At 39.3% G+C, this 15149-nt stretch overlaps 1 protein-coding gene across 6 annotated transcripts in view; it reads left to right on the top strand.

Annotated features, from left to right (window-relative positions):
• The first annotated feature begins 305 nt into the window (after nucleotides 1-305).
• Nucleotides 306-15149, top strand: part of YEATS2 (YEATS domain containing 2) — a 109084-nt gene continuing 94240 nt past the window's right edge. For all 6 annotated transcript variants that reach the window (XR_009519296.1, XM_060011043.1, XM_060011044.1 and 3 more), the window contains exon 1: nucleotides 306-475. The gene's annotated coding sequence lies outside the window, so the exon portion shown is untranslated. The remainder of the gene's footprint in view (nucleotides 476-15149) is intronic.

Below are 15149 nucleotides of genomic sequence, written 5' to 3'. Positions count from 1 at the left end.
TCATAGCTACTGTGGTCCTTGCTGTAGAAGCTTCATAAATGCCGGCAGAATGAATATTCTGTCTTTGGGCTGGAACTCGCCATCTTTCTCTAAGGAGGAAAATAATATATGATGGTGCCTTTACCAGAACCGGCGCCCATGCTCCCCAGGTAGCGGGTCAGGGCTGGGCAGTGTGGGCCAGCGCGTCCCGGCCCGGGGTGAGAGTCTAGGACAGCCTCAACCCCGCCCCGGCCCCGCCCACAACCTTGCGAACTCCGCCCCCGGAACCGCGCGCGTCGCCACCGCCCTTGCTGGTGACGTCCGGGCCAGACGGGTCGGGCGGGCTCTGCTGAGCAGTGTGCTTCCGCGGGCTCCGGGGTCGCTGGGGCCTCGTGGCGGGGCGGCTCCGCGGGGCTTGGCCCGCTGCCTCCCCTCCCCCGTACCCTCTTGCGGCGCCCGGCGGGGCCTGCGCTTCAGCCGGAGACCCGGAAAAAGGGTGAGTGTTGGCGGGAGCGGGATGGGACCGCCGGGCGCGCGCTCCGTTCTCCCGGGCATTGTCTGGGCGGGGGCGGCGCGGGCACGTGCGCGCCCTTCCCCCACCCCGCCGGACGCGCTGGCACCCTGGCTGAGGGGAGGAAGGGAGGGGGCGGGTGACTGACGAGAGGAGAGGATCCGAAGGAGGAGGCTGGGTCCGGGGTGAGTGTGTGTGCCGGGGGAATCTCCGCAGCGGGAACCCGGAATTTGGGTGTGTGAGGGGTGTCATTTTTTAAGGGACACCGCGCTCTCTGAGGGGATGGGGGTCCCCTGGGCCCCACTGGCGGGAGCTTTTAGCACGTTAAACCTGGTGGCCTGCGATGGGATTGGAGACGAGATTTGGCCCCAGCACCGGCAAGTTGTGGATTTATCAGCAAGAATCCTGGAACCTTTCTCCAACCTGTCGGCTTCCCTACCGTCTCCTTCCACCGTGAAGGATGAGTAGGATTTAGAAAGGTTGGAGGATACTCTAGAGATGGTGCCCGAGTTAAAGCACCAGAGGTGTGAGACAGTGCGGGGTGGGAGTGAAAGGCTGCTTTGGTGGGTTGCGGCCAGATTGCAGAAGACAATGAGGTTTATCTCATAACTTTTTTTTTTTCTATTGTGAATGTAATTATGTTGAGGGAAAATATCACCAGTAATTCTACAGCCCTGACACCTCATTCTTAGAATTTTGATATTTGTTTGCTACTGTTTTCTTTTAAGCTTGTAACAGTTACGGAGTTGTAACTACAATTTTCCATTCCCTTTTCTCCTTAACATGTAAGAATATAATATTATGTAGTATTCAGCAATATAATTTCCTCTTTCTTAATAAGCAAGTAGTAGGTATTCATCATAGAAAAATTTAAAAATACAAGAAAAATGAGGAAAAGTACCCATAGTTTTACTGTCCAGAGATATTATCATGGAGTGTATATTTTTGGTTTTGTATGTTCTTTCAAAGATAGGAGCAGGTGAAGCCATTCTTAGGAATTTAGTTTTTTTTTTTTTTTTGCGGTACGCGGGCCTCTCACTGTTGTGGCCTCTCCCGTTGCGGGGCACAGGCTCGGGACGCGCAGGCTCAGTGGCCATGGCTCACGGGCCCAGCCGCTCCGCGGCATGTGGGATCTTCCCGGGCCGGGGCACGAACCCGTGTCCCCTGCATCGGCAGGCGGACTCTCAACCACTGCGCCACCAGGGAAGCCCGGAATTTAGTTTTTATGAGAACTCTTTTGAAGGCTGTAAGAAGGAAAGTAGCATAATCTGCTGGGCGGAGGGAGAGGGCAAGAGCGGAAGCTAGAAGATCGGTTAGTTTACAGTACCTTGGACTAGGTCCATGATTGTGGGGATGGAGAAGAGTAAGTAGAAAGATTAACAAATATTTTGGAGGTAGAATGAACAAGACTTGGAAATAGATTGGTGAAAGGGAGAACTCTTTGCTTTTTGATACTTGTTTTGAGCAACTTTGAGTAGATGGCAGCATTCGCTGAGAAGAATGGAAGAGAGAAATTTGAGGTGGGAGAAATCATGAGTTCTGTTTTGGGTGTATTAAATTTGAAATGTATATTAGATATGAAGTTGGTATGTTGAGGAAGCAGTTGGATGTACAGGTTTGGAGCTTCCAGAAGAGAACCTAGAGCTGGAGATAAAAATTTGGGAGTACTCAGTATATAGATGATATTCAAAGTTATAGGACTACCTGTGATCACTTAGGGAAAGAGTGTAGAGAAGTGAAAATTGAGTGAGCCTCAGACACTATAATGCTTGGAAATCTTATAGAGGAAAACGATGGGCACAGGACAGAAGAAACAGCCAGCGAGGTAAGAGAAAAAAGCAGGAGACTGGTGTCATGGAAACCACAGAGAGAAGTTTCTGGATGATGGAGGCTTGGTCCGTCAGTGCTTCTGAGATGTTTAATGAGTTGCTTACTTGGATTTGGCAACGCAGAGGTTATTAGTTTGGTCATTGGTATTATTATCCAGAGTACTAGAAGTAGGAGGTAGAAACAGATGGGAGTAATTGAATGGGAGTGGGGAAGTGAAGACAATGAGTGTGAATTAGAAACAAGTGCCCCTTGTTCAAGACACCTTATTTTCACCTCCCCCAAACTAAATTTAATAGATGAAAAATTGTGTCTTTAATGTTTCATTCCTTGATTACTAGTATGTTTGAACATTTTTTCACATTTATTGGCCATTTGTGAATTTCTGTTCCTGCCCTTTGTGCGTCTTTTTATTTGTGTTTGTCTTTTCCTGATTGACTTTCTAATTGTCAAGAATTATCTAGATACTAAAAATATGTAGCCTGATACAGAGCTTACAGAATTTCCCCCCTAATGTGTGTCACCATTCCCCACCCCCTGGGAATAAATTGAGTTTATTACCTGTGCTCCATCAGGAAGGGCATGGTTAATAATGGAAAAAGCATACTTACCATTTAACTCCTACGTATACTTTTTTTCAGGTGTAGTAAAATACACATAACGTAAAATTTACCACTGTAACCATTTTTAAGTGTACAGTTCAGTGGTATTAACTACATTTATATCATCGTGCAGCCATCACCACGATCCGTCTCCACAACTCTTTTCATCTTGTAAAACAGAAACACTAAACTTCTCATTTTCTCTTACCCACAGCTATTGGCAATCACCATTCTGCTTTCTGTCTCTATGATTTTGACTAGTTTGAGTACCTCATATAAGTGGATTCAGTCAGCAGTTGTCTTTTTGTGACTGGCTTATTTTACTTAGCATAATGTACTGAAGGTTCATCCATGTTGTAGCATATGTCTCAGTTTCCTTCCTTTTTAAAGGCTGCATAATATTCCAGTGTATATATATATCACATTTTATCTTTTCATTCATCTGTTGATGAACAATTGAGTTGTTTCCATCTTTTGGCTCATGTGAATAATGCTCCTAGGAATGTGGGTGCCCAGATACCGGTTTGAGTCCCTGCTTTCAGTTCTTTGGGGGTATTTACACAGAAGTGGAATTGCTGGATCATACAGTAATTCTATTTTTAATTTTTTGAGGAAGCGCCACACTGTTTTCCATAGTGGCTGCACCATTTTATAGTCCCACCACCAATGCACGAGGGTTCCAGTTTCTTCACGTCCTTGCTAACACTTCTCTGCTTTTTGTTTTGTTTTTCTAAAGTAGCCATGCTAATGGCTGTGAGATGATATTTCATTGTGTTTTTGATTTGTACTTCCCTAATATTAGTGATGTTTAATATCTTTTCATGTGCTTATTGACCATTTGTATATCTTTGGAGAAATATCAATTCAAATCCTTTGCCCATTTTGAATCGAGTTCTATGTTTTGTGTTTAGGTCTTTGATCCATTTTGAGTTAATTTTTGTACCTGGCATTAGTTAAGGGTCCAAATTCATTTTTTTGCACATAGATATCCAGTTTTCCTAGCACTATTTGTTGAAAAGATTGATTTTTCCCCATTAAATGGTCTTGGCACCCTTGCCAAAGATCATTTGAGCATATATGCAAGAGTTAATTTTGGGGCTATTTTATTCCATTGGTCTATATATCTGTGTTATGCCAGTACCACGCTGTTTTGATTACTGTAGCTTCTAGTAAGTTTTGAAATCAGGAAGTGTGAGTCCTCCAGTTTTGTTCTTTTTCAAGATTGTTTTGGTTATTCAGGGTCCCTTGAGATTCCATATGAATTTTGGGATGGGTTTTTCTATTTCTGCAAAAAATGTCATTGAGATTTCAGTAGGTATTGCATTGACTTTGTAGATGGCTTCGGGTACTATTGACTTTTTAACAGTATTAGGTCTTCCAGTCCATGAAAATGGGATGTGTTACCATTTATTTGTCTTCTTTAATTTCTTTCAGCAATATTTTGTAGTTTTCATTGTATATATCTTTTACCTTCTTGGTTCGTTCCTAAGTATTTTATTCTTTTTGATGCTATTATAAATGGAAATATTTTTGTAATTTCCTTTTCAGATTGTTCATTGTTTGTGTATAGAAATGTAACTGATTTTTATGTGATGACTTGGTATCCTGCTACTTTGCTGAATTAATTTATTCTACCAGTTTTTTGGTGGAATCTTTAGGGTTTTCTACATATCTTCCCATATTAAAATTCCTTTATAGTCATTCAATGGATACACTGTAATTTGCTATGGACTATTTCCAGTTTTTTATTATGAAGTTTTTTATTATATTCTAAATATATAGAAAGTGGAGAACTAATATTTAAGTTGTAGATCTGTTAAGTACAGCCCATGTATGATGTATATCACCAGTCTTGAGAGTATTTCCTTAGTATAGATTCCAAGAAATACTTGATCCTCCTCTCTTCTCATTTGCTCATGCAGAATAGAATTCTTCATTGCCATCTCCTTAAAGTGGCCCCCACCTCCTTGCTTTTAACTAAACCTGCCCCCCTTTCAGTCTGTTTTCTACACTGCCACTGAATGGAGGGTGAGGGTCAGCATTGGTGCACTTTTCCCTCATAGAAAACAAGACTTATGAAGCAGATTGTTTCTATAGCATCTGTTCTGTGGGAGTTAGAAAAAAATTTTTTGAAGGCTGGGGTGCACTTCATGGATGAATTGGAATTTATTTTGATTCTTGAAGGATGAATAGCATTTCAGTAAGCAGAGAGAAGTTATGGATGAAATGTGAACCCGTTGGAAGGTAATTAGGAGAAGTTCAAGCATGTGAACTTTGATGACTGTAGGCAGGGAGAGGTAGAAGAACTAGTTCTCCTAACCAAGGATTGTTTATTCTGTTTATCTGAAGAGTGAGCTTGGGGTAAGTGTGGGGAGAGACCTGTTATGTGGTGGTAATGAAGGCTGGCGGTGACCAGAATGCCAAGGAGCAGGAGCTTCAACTTTATTCATAATGTTTTTACTTACAGAGTTGTGGATATGTTGGTGATTGTTATTTATTTTGTTTTTTTAAACTAATTTAGTTTATTTGAGTGTATACTTATTCGTTGAGACATAATTCACATAAGATAGAATTCACCATTTTAAAGTGTATAATTCAGTGGTTTTTTTAGTATATTCACAAGGTTGTACAACCATTACTACCATCTAATTCCATAACATTTTCATGATTCCGGAAAGAAACCCCATACATATTTGCAGTCAGTCCCAGTTCCCTCCTCCCCTCATCCCCTGGCAGCCACTTTCTGTGTCTATGGATTTGCCTGTTTCTGGACATTTCATAGAAATATAATCATGTAACATGTGGCCTTTTGTGTCTGGCTTCTTTCACTTAATTAGCATGATATATTCAAAGTTGATTGGTGTTGTAGCATGTGTTGGTACTTTATTCTTTTTTATTGCTTAATAATACATTATATGATTATATCACATTTTGTTTATCCAATCATCAATTGACATTTGAGTTGCTTCCATTTTTTTCACTATTGTGAATAATGTTGTTATGAACATTCACATACGTACAAGTTTTTTTGTGGACATATGTTTTTAGTTCTTTTGAATGTACACCTGGGTGTGGAATTGCTAGGTCACATAGTAATTCTGTGTTTAACTTTTTGAGGAACTGCCAAACTGTTTTCCACAGCAGTTGCACCATTTTACATTTCCACCAACAATGTATGAGGGCTCCCATTGTGTATTCTTTTTATATTTTAAAATTTATTTTATTTATATATTTTTGGCTGCATTGGGTCTTTGTTGCTGCATGCGGGCTTTCTCTAGTTGGGACGAGCGGGGGCTACTCTTCATTGTGGTACCTGGGCTTCTCATCGTGGCGGCTTCTCTTGTTGCGGAGCAAGGGCTCTAGGCCTACAGGCTCCGTAGTTGTGGCTCGCGGTCTCTAGAGCACAGGCTCAGTAGTTGTGGCGCACTGGCTTAGTTGCTCCGTGGCATGTGGGAGCTTCCCAGATGAGGGCTCAAACCCGTGTGCCCTGCATTGGCAGGCGGATTCTTAATCACAGCGCCACCAGGGAAGCCCACCATTGTGTATTCTTTATACGTTTTTTGACAGTTTATATTTAATAGCTGTGTGTGTGTTTAGATTGCTTCATTGAGGTACAATTGGCATACCACAATCTGCACATATATAAAGTGTATAATTTGATAAGTTTTGACATATTTATGCATCTGTGAAAACATCACCACAATCAAGATAGTAAACATATGCATTATCCCCCCAATTTTTCTAATGCCCCTTTGTGATCCTTCTCTCTCCCTTCCCCATCATTGCCCCATACCACAACAACCACTGATCAGGTTTCTGTCACTATAGACTAGTTTGCATTTTGTATAAATGTTACCATTGTAGTATATACTTTTTTCTTAAGCTGGCTTCTTTCACTCAGCATCATTTTGAAATTAATTCATGTTGCTGCATGTATTGGCTAATTCTTTTTTATTTTATAAGTTTATTTATTTATTTACGGCTGCCTTGGGTCTTTGTTGCTATGCGCGGGCTTTCTCTAATTGCGTTGAGCGGGGGCTACTCTTTGCTGCGGTGCGTGGGCTTCTTAATGTGGTGGCTTCTCTTGTTGTGGAGCACGGGCTTCAGTAGTTGTGGCATGTGGGCTCAGTAGTTGTGGCACACAGGCTTCAGTAGTTGTGGCTCACAGGCTCTAGAGCGCAGGCTCAGTAGTTGTGGCTCACGGGTTTTGTTACTCCGTGGCATGTGGGATCTTCCCGCACCAGGTCTTGAACCCGTCTCCCCTGCATTGGCAGGCAGATTCTTAACCACTGTGCCACCAGGGAAGTCCCTGGTTAATTCTTTTTTATTGAAGAGTATGTTCTATTGTATGGATATATCTCAATTTGTTTACCCATTTGCCTACTAATGGACATTCGGGTTGTTTTTAGTTTTTGACTATCACAAATAACATTGCTGTGAACATTTGTGTTTTTGTATGAACATAGGCTTTTATTTCTCTTGGGAAATACCTAGGAGTGGAATGGCTGGGTCATATGGTAGGGAATTTTTAATTTTTTTTAAGAAACTCCCAAGCTGTTTTCCAAAGTGATTTACCATTTTGCATTCCCACCACCAATGCATGAAAGTTCCAGTTGTTTCACATTCTCTGTAGTTGTGTCTTTTAAACATATAGAGAAGTAAGAAGAAAACAGAAAGAGACATAAACCCTTTTGGCATTTTCCTCCCCCAAATAATGCATGTACATGGTTAGAAAATTCAAACATTGTAGTCAGGAATAAAATGAAATGCAAAACCACTACCCAGAGGCAACTGTTGTTAAATCATTTTTTGTCCTTTCTTCCAGAAAAACCTACACAGGCATCTACCCGCATATTTTTGGGTTTCTCTGCTCTTTCCCCTAGTTTACACAGAAAGAATCAAAGTATACACACCATCTGCACCTTGGCTTTTGTTCACTTTACAATTTATTTTAGAGGTATTTCCATATCAACACATTCTTTTTAATGGCTACATTGCAGAACATTTTTGCTATATGAAAACATGAATATGTTCCAGTGCAATTGATATAATAGGGAACTATTTTGAGTATACCGTGAATTTCACATTCGCTCATGCGTGATTTCATCTGCAAGAAATGCTAGGTGAATGCAGAAAACGGCACCTGCTGAATTGAGCCATGGCAAAAATACACAAGCCACACGCAGGCACACACCTCAGACATCCTCCAGCAACCTCAGTTTGCTGTGTTATGAGCCACACCCATCCACATCTGGTGTTACACTTTTCTGTTGATTTCAGATTAGCCTCATTACCACTTCAAGGTAACTCAGCAAGCTGTAACTTTTCAATGCCCACTTCCACAAGCAAACTTGAGGTCTTTTTCAAGGCAAACTTCCAAGTTTATTGTCACACGTAGGTATTTCTTAACCATTTAATGTGTAGAACTGTGCTGCCATTTTTACAATATTAGATTCCTTTTTTTATTTGATTCCCTTTTTTTCTTAATGTCACTGATAAAATTTTTGAGTGTTGGGCCCAAACCCATTTTTCCTATAAGCCTTGTGGTTTTTGTTATGCAATGTTATACAGCGTGGTGATTTTTAGAAATGTATATGTCACATTACAGTGGAACTGATTTATTCCATAGTATGAATGTACATAATTTCTTTTAAGTTTTGTTTTTAAAAATTATGAAATACATCATATGTATATTAAAGAGCACATATAATAAGGAGGTATGTTTTAAAGAATAATAATAAAGTAACAAATACCTACTTAGCTATCACCCAGCTTAAGAAATAGATCAGCCGGACTTCGCTGGTGGCACAGTGGTTAAGAATCCGCCTGCCGACACAGCGGACATGGTTCGAGCCCTGGTCCGGGAATATCCCACATGTTGCCGAGCAACTAAGCCTGTGCGTCACAATGAAGTGTAGACCCCGCTCTCCACAACTAGAGAAAGCCTGTGCGCAGCAACGAAGACACAACACAGCCATAAATAAATAAATGAATGAATGAATGAATAAAAAAACATAGGAAATCAGTAATACTTTTGAACCTCCTTGTGTTCCTGTCGCTGATCATTTTATACCTTTTTTGAATATCTGAAACATTTGATTAAAAAACTAAATTTGAAAGTGTTAACAGTCTGTGCCTCTGGTCTTCCAAATGTTGATTAGGAACTGGTCTTCCTAAGGTTGATTCCCCAGGTGACTGCCTTGCCCTCCTGCAAGTGTACACATAGCATGCACACGCATACTTGGGGAAGGATAATCTGTAAATAGATTTCTGTTTAAGGTTAATGTATAGTGGGTTTGTCATTGTTATTATTTATAATGCCTTTATTGATTTCTAATTCACATACCATAAAATTCACTCCTTTAAGCTCATGCAGCTCAATATCAAAAAAACAAACAACCCAATCCAAACATGGGCAGAAGACCTAAATAGACATTTCTCCAAAGAAGATATACATATGGCCAAGAGGCATGTGAAAAGATGCTCAACATCAATAATTACTAGAGAAATGCAAATCAAAACTACAATGAGGTATCACCGCACACCAGTCAGAATGGCCATCATCAAAAACTCTGCAAACAACAAATGCTGGAGAGGGTGTGGAGAAAAGGGAACCCTCTTGCACTGTTGGTGGGAATGTAAGTTGATGCAGCCAATATGGAGAACAGATGAAGTTCCTTAAAAAACTAAAAACAGAACTACCATACGACCCAGCAATCCCACTACTGGGCATATACCCTGAGAAAACCATAATTCAAAAAGAGTCATGTACCACAATGTTCATTGCAGCTTTATTTACAATAGCCAGGAGATGGAAGCAACCGAAGTGTCCATCAACAGATGAATGGATAAAGAAGGTGTGGCACATATATACAATGGAATATTACTCAGCCACAGAAAGAAAATTGATTTATTTGTAGTGCGGTGCATGGAGCTAGAGTCTGTCATACAGAGTGAAGTAAGTCAGAAAGAGAAAAACAAATACCGTATGCTAACACATATATACGGAATCTAAAAAAAAAAAAAGGTTCTGCAGAACCTAGGGGCAGGACAGGAATAAAGACACAGATGTAGAGAACAGACTTGAGGGGCAAGGGTAAGGTGGGACGAAGTGAGAGAGTGGCGTGGACATATATGCACTACCAAATGTTAAATAGATAGCTAGTGGGAAGCAGCTGCATAGCACATGGAGGTCAGCTCAGTGCTTTGTGACCACCTAGAGGGGTGGAATAGGGAGGGTGGAAGGGAGACGCAAGAGGGAGGAGAAATGGGGATATATGTATATGTATAGCTGATTCACTTTGTTATACAGCAGAAAGTAACACACCATTGTAAAGCAATTACATTCCAATAAAGATGTTAAAAAATAAATAAATAGAGTAAACAATGTAAAAAACCAATTCACTCCTTTAAAGTGTAATACTTGGGGGGTTTTTTGGTTTGTTGTTTTTAGTATATTTACAAAGTTGCACAACCATCACTGTATCTAATTCCAGAAAAATTTCATCAATAGGTAGATTTTTGTAAATAGGTAGATTTTCTAGATTAGGCAGTGTTGCTAAAGAAAAACCAAATTTCTGAAAAATGTCTTATGTTTTAAGGTACTTGTTTTCTTTCTAGAATCTCAGCTCTTGATAGAAAGGCATGAGACTTATCCCCATAGGATTGACTGTCAGTTTGAAAGCTCCAGTGAAAAAATCCCTATTTAGTGAAGTGTGCAAAATTTGGCTTAATTTATATATTCTCAGTGACTGTGGCCAAGAGTTTGACACAGTCTTGATCTGGTCCAGTTCCTTTCTTTCCTTTTCAGCCCTTATTTGTAGACAAGTCTTTTTTTTTCCTCTTTTTGCTTCTCGGAAAGAAAACTTTTATGGCTTCACAACTGAAACAACAAGATTGTCATATGAGTCAGAATTATCACTTTAGGTAATTCCAGTGATTTTTGTCTGAAAGTGGCTCTAAGGAAGTTACTGGAATGTTATATGGCCTACCTTCTGTCAACTTAAGAAGAATTTACCGTAAATATATCAAAACCTGTAAACTTCCCAGATAGCTCAGTCTGTCTACAAAGAGTATGTTTAAGAGGTCGGGTAAAGGAAGGGTAAACCTACCTAAAGCCAGCTCTCCAGTTGTTGCACTAATGGATAGAAGCAGGGCGTTCATAATTTAGTATAGCTGTTTGATCCTAAACTCTTCTTCTTGTTACTTTGTAAGACTGGAGACAGAATACTGTCCTGAATGGATCCTGGGACAGACCTTATATAGCAACTTTTGTAGTCTTAAGCAGTTTTATTTATAATAGGAAAGTAGGTGTTTTTGACCTGGAAATATATAATACTTAAATAATGAAACAGGTTTTTTGAGCTCAGCTGTCTAACTGTCCCATTTTGCTCACCTTTTTACATGTCACACTGGGGACGGCTACATCAACCGAGTGGATCACATCAGTTTGATGCAAATGACCAACGTCTATCAGCTTCCCACCATTCTGGTCCAGTGTAAAATTGTGGCTATTTTTATTTAAAAGACCTATTTTTTCCCATACCAGGTGGGTTGAAGAAACAGTGATTGTGTTGGCCGACACAGGGCTCAAACCTGTGTCCCCTGCATTGGCAGGCGGATTCTTAGCCACTGTGCCGCCAGGGAAGTCCCAGCATACAGTATTTGTTTTTCTCTTTCTGACTTACTTCACTCTGTATGACAGACTCTAGCTCTATGCACCTCACTACAAATAACTCAACTTCGTTTCTTTTTATGGCTGAGTAATACTCCCTTGTATATATGTGCCACATCTTCTTTATCCATTCATCTGTCGATGGACACTTAGGTTGCTTCCATGTCCTGGTTATTGTAAATAGTGCTGCAGTGAACATTGTACATGTCTCTTTTTGAATTATGGTTTTCTCAGGGTATATGCCCAGTAGTGGGATTGCTGGGTCATATGGTAGTTCTATTTGTAGTTTTTTAAGGAACCTCCATACTGTTCTCCGTAATGGCTGTATCAATTTACATTCCCACCAACAGTGCAAGAGGGTTCCCTTTTCTCCACACCCTCTCCAGCATTTATTGTTTGTAAATTTTTTGATGATGGCCATTTTCTGACCAGTGAGAGGTGATACCTCATTGTAGTTTCGATTTGCATTTCTCTAATGATTAGTGACATTGAGCATCTTTTCATGTGTTTGTTGGCAATCTGTGTATCTTCTTTGGAGAAGTGTTTAGGTCTTCTGCCCATTTTTGGATTGGGTTGTTTTTCTGGTATTGAGCTGCATGAGCTGCTTGTAAATTTTGGAGATTAATCCTTTGTCAGTTGCTTAGTTGGCAAATATTGTCTCCCATTCTGAGGGTTGTCTTTTCGTCTTGTTTATGGTTTCCTTTGCTGTGCAAAAGCTTTTAAGTTTCATTAGGTCTCATTTGTTTGTTTTTATTTCCATGTCTCTAGGAGGTGGGTCAAAAAGGATGTTTCTGTGATTTATGTCATAGAGTGTTCTGCCTATGTTTTCCTCTAAGAGTTTTATAGTGTCTGGCCTTACACTTAGTGTCTGGTCTTTAATCCATTTTGAGTTTATTTTTGTGTGTGGTGTTAGGGAGTGTTCTAATTTCATTCTTTTACATGTAGCTGTCCAGTTTTCCCAGCCCCACTTATTGAAGAGGCTGTCTTTTCACCATTGTATATTCTTGCCTCCTTTATTAAAGATAAGGTGACCATATGTGGGTGGGTTTATCTTTGGGCTTTCCATCCTGTTCCATTGATCTATATTTCTGTTTTTGTGCCAGTACCATACTGTCTTGATTACTGTAGGTTTGTAGTATAGTCTGAAGTCCGAGAGCCTGATTCCTCCAGCTCTGTTTTTCTTTCTCAAGGTTGTTTTGGCTATTTGGGGTCTTTTGTGTTTCCATACAAATTGTGAAATTTTTTGTTCTAGTTCTGTGAAAAATGCCATTGGTAGTTTGTTGGGGGTTACATTGAATTTGTAGATTGCTTTGGGTAGTAGAGTCATTTTCACAATGTTGATTTTTTCAATCCAAGAACATAGTATCTCTCTCCATCAGTTTGTATCATCTTTAATTTTTTTCATCAGTGTCCTATAGTTTTCCGCATACAGGTCTTTTGTCTCCTAAAGTAGGTTTATTCCTAGATATTTTATTCTTTTTGCTGCAGTGGTAAATGGGAGTGTTTCCTTAATTTCTCTTTCAGATTTGTCATCATTAGTGTATAGGAATGCAAGAGATTTCTGTGCATTAATTTTGTATCCTGCTACTCTGCCAAATTCATTGATTAGCTCTAGCAGTTTTCTGGTAGCATCTTTAGGATTCTCTATGTATAGTATCATGTCATCTGCAAACAGTGACAGTTTTACTTCTTTTCCTATTTGGATTCTTCTTATTTCTTTTTCTTCTCTGATTGCTGTGGCTAAAACTTCCAAAACTATGCTGAATAATAGCGGTGAGAGTGGGCAACCTTGTCTTGTTCTTGATCTTAGAAGAAATGGTTTCATGTTTTCACCATTGAGAATGATGTTAGCTGTGGGTTTGTCATATATGGCCTTTATTATGTTGAGGTAGTTTCCCTCTATGCCTACTTTCTGGAGAGATTTTATCATAAATAGGTATTGAATTTTGTCAAAAGCTTTTTCTGCATCTATTGAGATTATCATATGGTTTTTATCCTTCAATATGTTAATATGGTGTATCACATTGATTGATTTGCATATATTGAAGAATCTTGCATTCCTGGGAAAATTCCACTTCATCGTGGTGTATGATCCTTTTAATGTGCTGTTGGATTCTGTTTGCTAGTATTTTGTTGAGGATTTTTGCATCTATATTCATCAGAGATATTGGCCTGTAGTTTTTTTGTGACATCTTTGTTTGGTTTTGGTATCAGGATGATGGTGGCCTCATAGAATGAGTTTGGGAGTATTCCTCCCTCTGCTGTATTTTGGAAGAGTTTGAGAAGGATGGGTGTTAGCTCTTCTCTGAATGTTTGATAGAATTCGCCTGTGAAGCCATCTGGTCCTGGGCTTTTGTTTGTTGGAAGATTTTTAATCACAGTTTCAATTTCAGTGCTTGTGATTCGTCTGTTTATATTTTCTATTTTTTCCTGGTTCAGTCTTGGAAGGTTGTGCTTTTCTAAGAATTTGTCCATTTCTTCCAGGTTGTCCATTTTATTGGCATAGAGTTGCTTGTAGTAATCTCTCATGATCCTTTGTATTTCTGCAGTGTCAGTTTACTTCTTTTTCATTTTTAATTCTGTTGATTTACGTCTTCTCCCTTTTTCTCTTGATGACTCTGGCTAATGGTTTATCAATTTTGTTTATCTTCTCAAAGAACCAGCTTTTAGTTTTATTGATCTCTGCTATTGTTTCTTTCATTTCTTTTTCATTTATTTCTGATCTATCTTTATGATTTCTTTCCTTCTGCTAACTTTGGGTTTTTTTTTGTTCTTTCTCTAATTGCTTTAGGTGTAAGGTTAGGTTGTTTATTTGAGATGTTTCTTGTTTCTTGAGGTAGGATTGTATTGCTATAAACTTCCCTCTTAGAACTGCTTTTGCTGCATCCCATAGGTTTTGGGTCATTGTGTTTTCCTTGTCATTTGTTTCTAGGTATTTTTTGCTTTCCTCTTTGATTTCTTCAGTGATCTCTTAGTTATTTAGTAGCGTATTATCTAGCCTTCATGTATTTGTATTTTTTACTGTTTTTTTTCCTGTAATTGATATCTTGTCTCACAGCGTTTTGGTCGGAAATGATACTTGATATGATTTCAGTTTTCTTAAATTTACCAAGCCTTGATTTGTGACCCAAGATATGGTCTGTCCTGGAAAATGTTCCATGAGCACTTGAGAAGAAAGTGTATTCTGTTGTTTTTGGATGGAATGTCTTATAAATATCAATTAAGTCCATCTTGTTTAGTATGTCATTTAAAGCTTGTGTTTCCTTATTTATATTCATTTTGGATGATCTGTCCTTTAGTGAAAGTGGGGTGTTAAAGTTACCTACTATTATTGTGTTACTGTCGATTTCCCCTTTTATGGCTGTTAGCATTTGCCTTATGTATTGAGGTGCTCCTATGTTGGGTGCATAAATATTTACAATTGTTTTATCTCCTTCGTGTATTGATTGCTTGATCATTACATAGTGTCCTTCTTTGTCTCTTATAATAGTCTTTATTTTAAAGTCTATTTTGTCTGATATTAGAATTGCTACTCCAGCTTTCTTTTGATTTCTAT

This window comes from Delphinus delphis, chromosome 4 (genome assembly GCF_949987515.2).
Source record: "Delphinus delphis chromosome 4, mDelDel1.2, whole genome shotgun sequence".
In the NCBI taxonomy this organism is placed as follows: Eukaryota; Metazoa; Chordata; class Mammalia; order Artiodactyla; family Delphinidae; genus Delphinus; species Delphinus delphis.
Note: the sequence above shows the minus strand (reverse complement) of the source record. Positions and strands in the feature narration are given on the sequence as shown.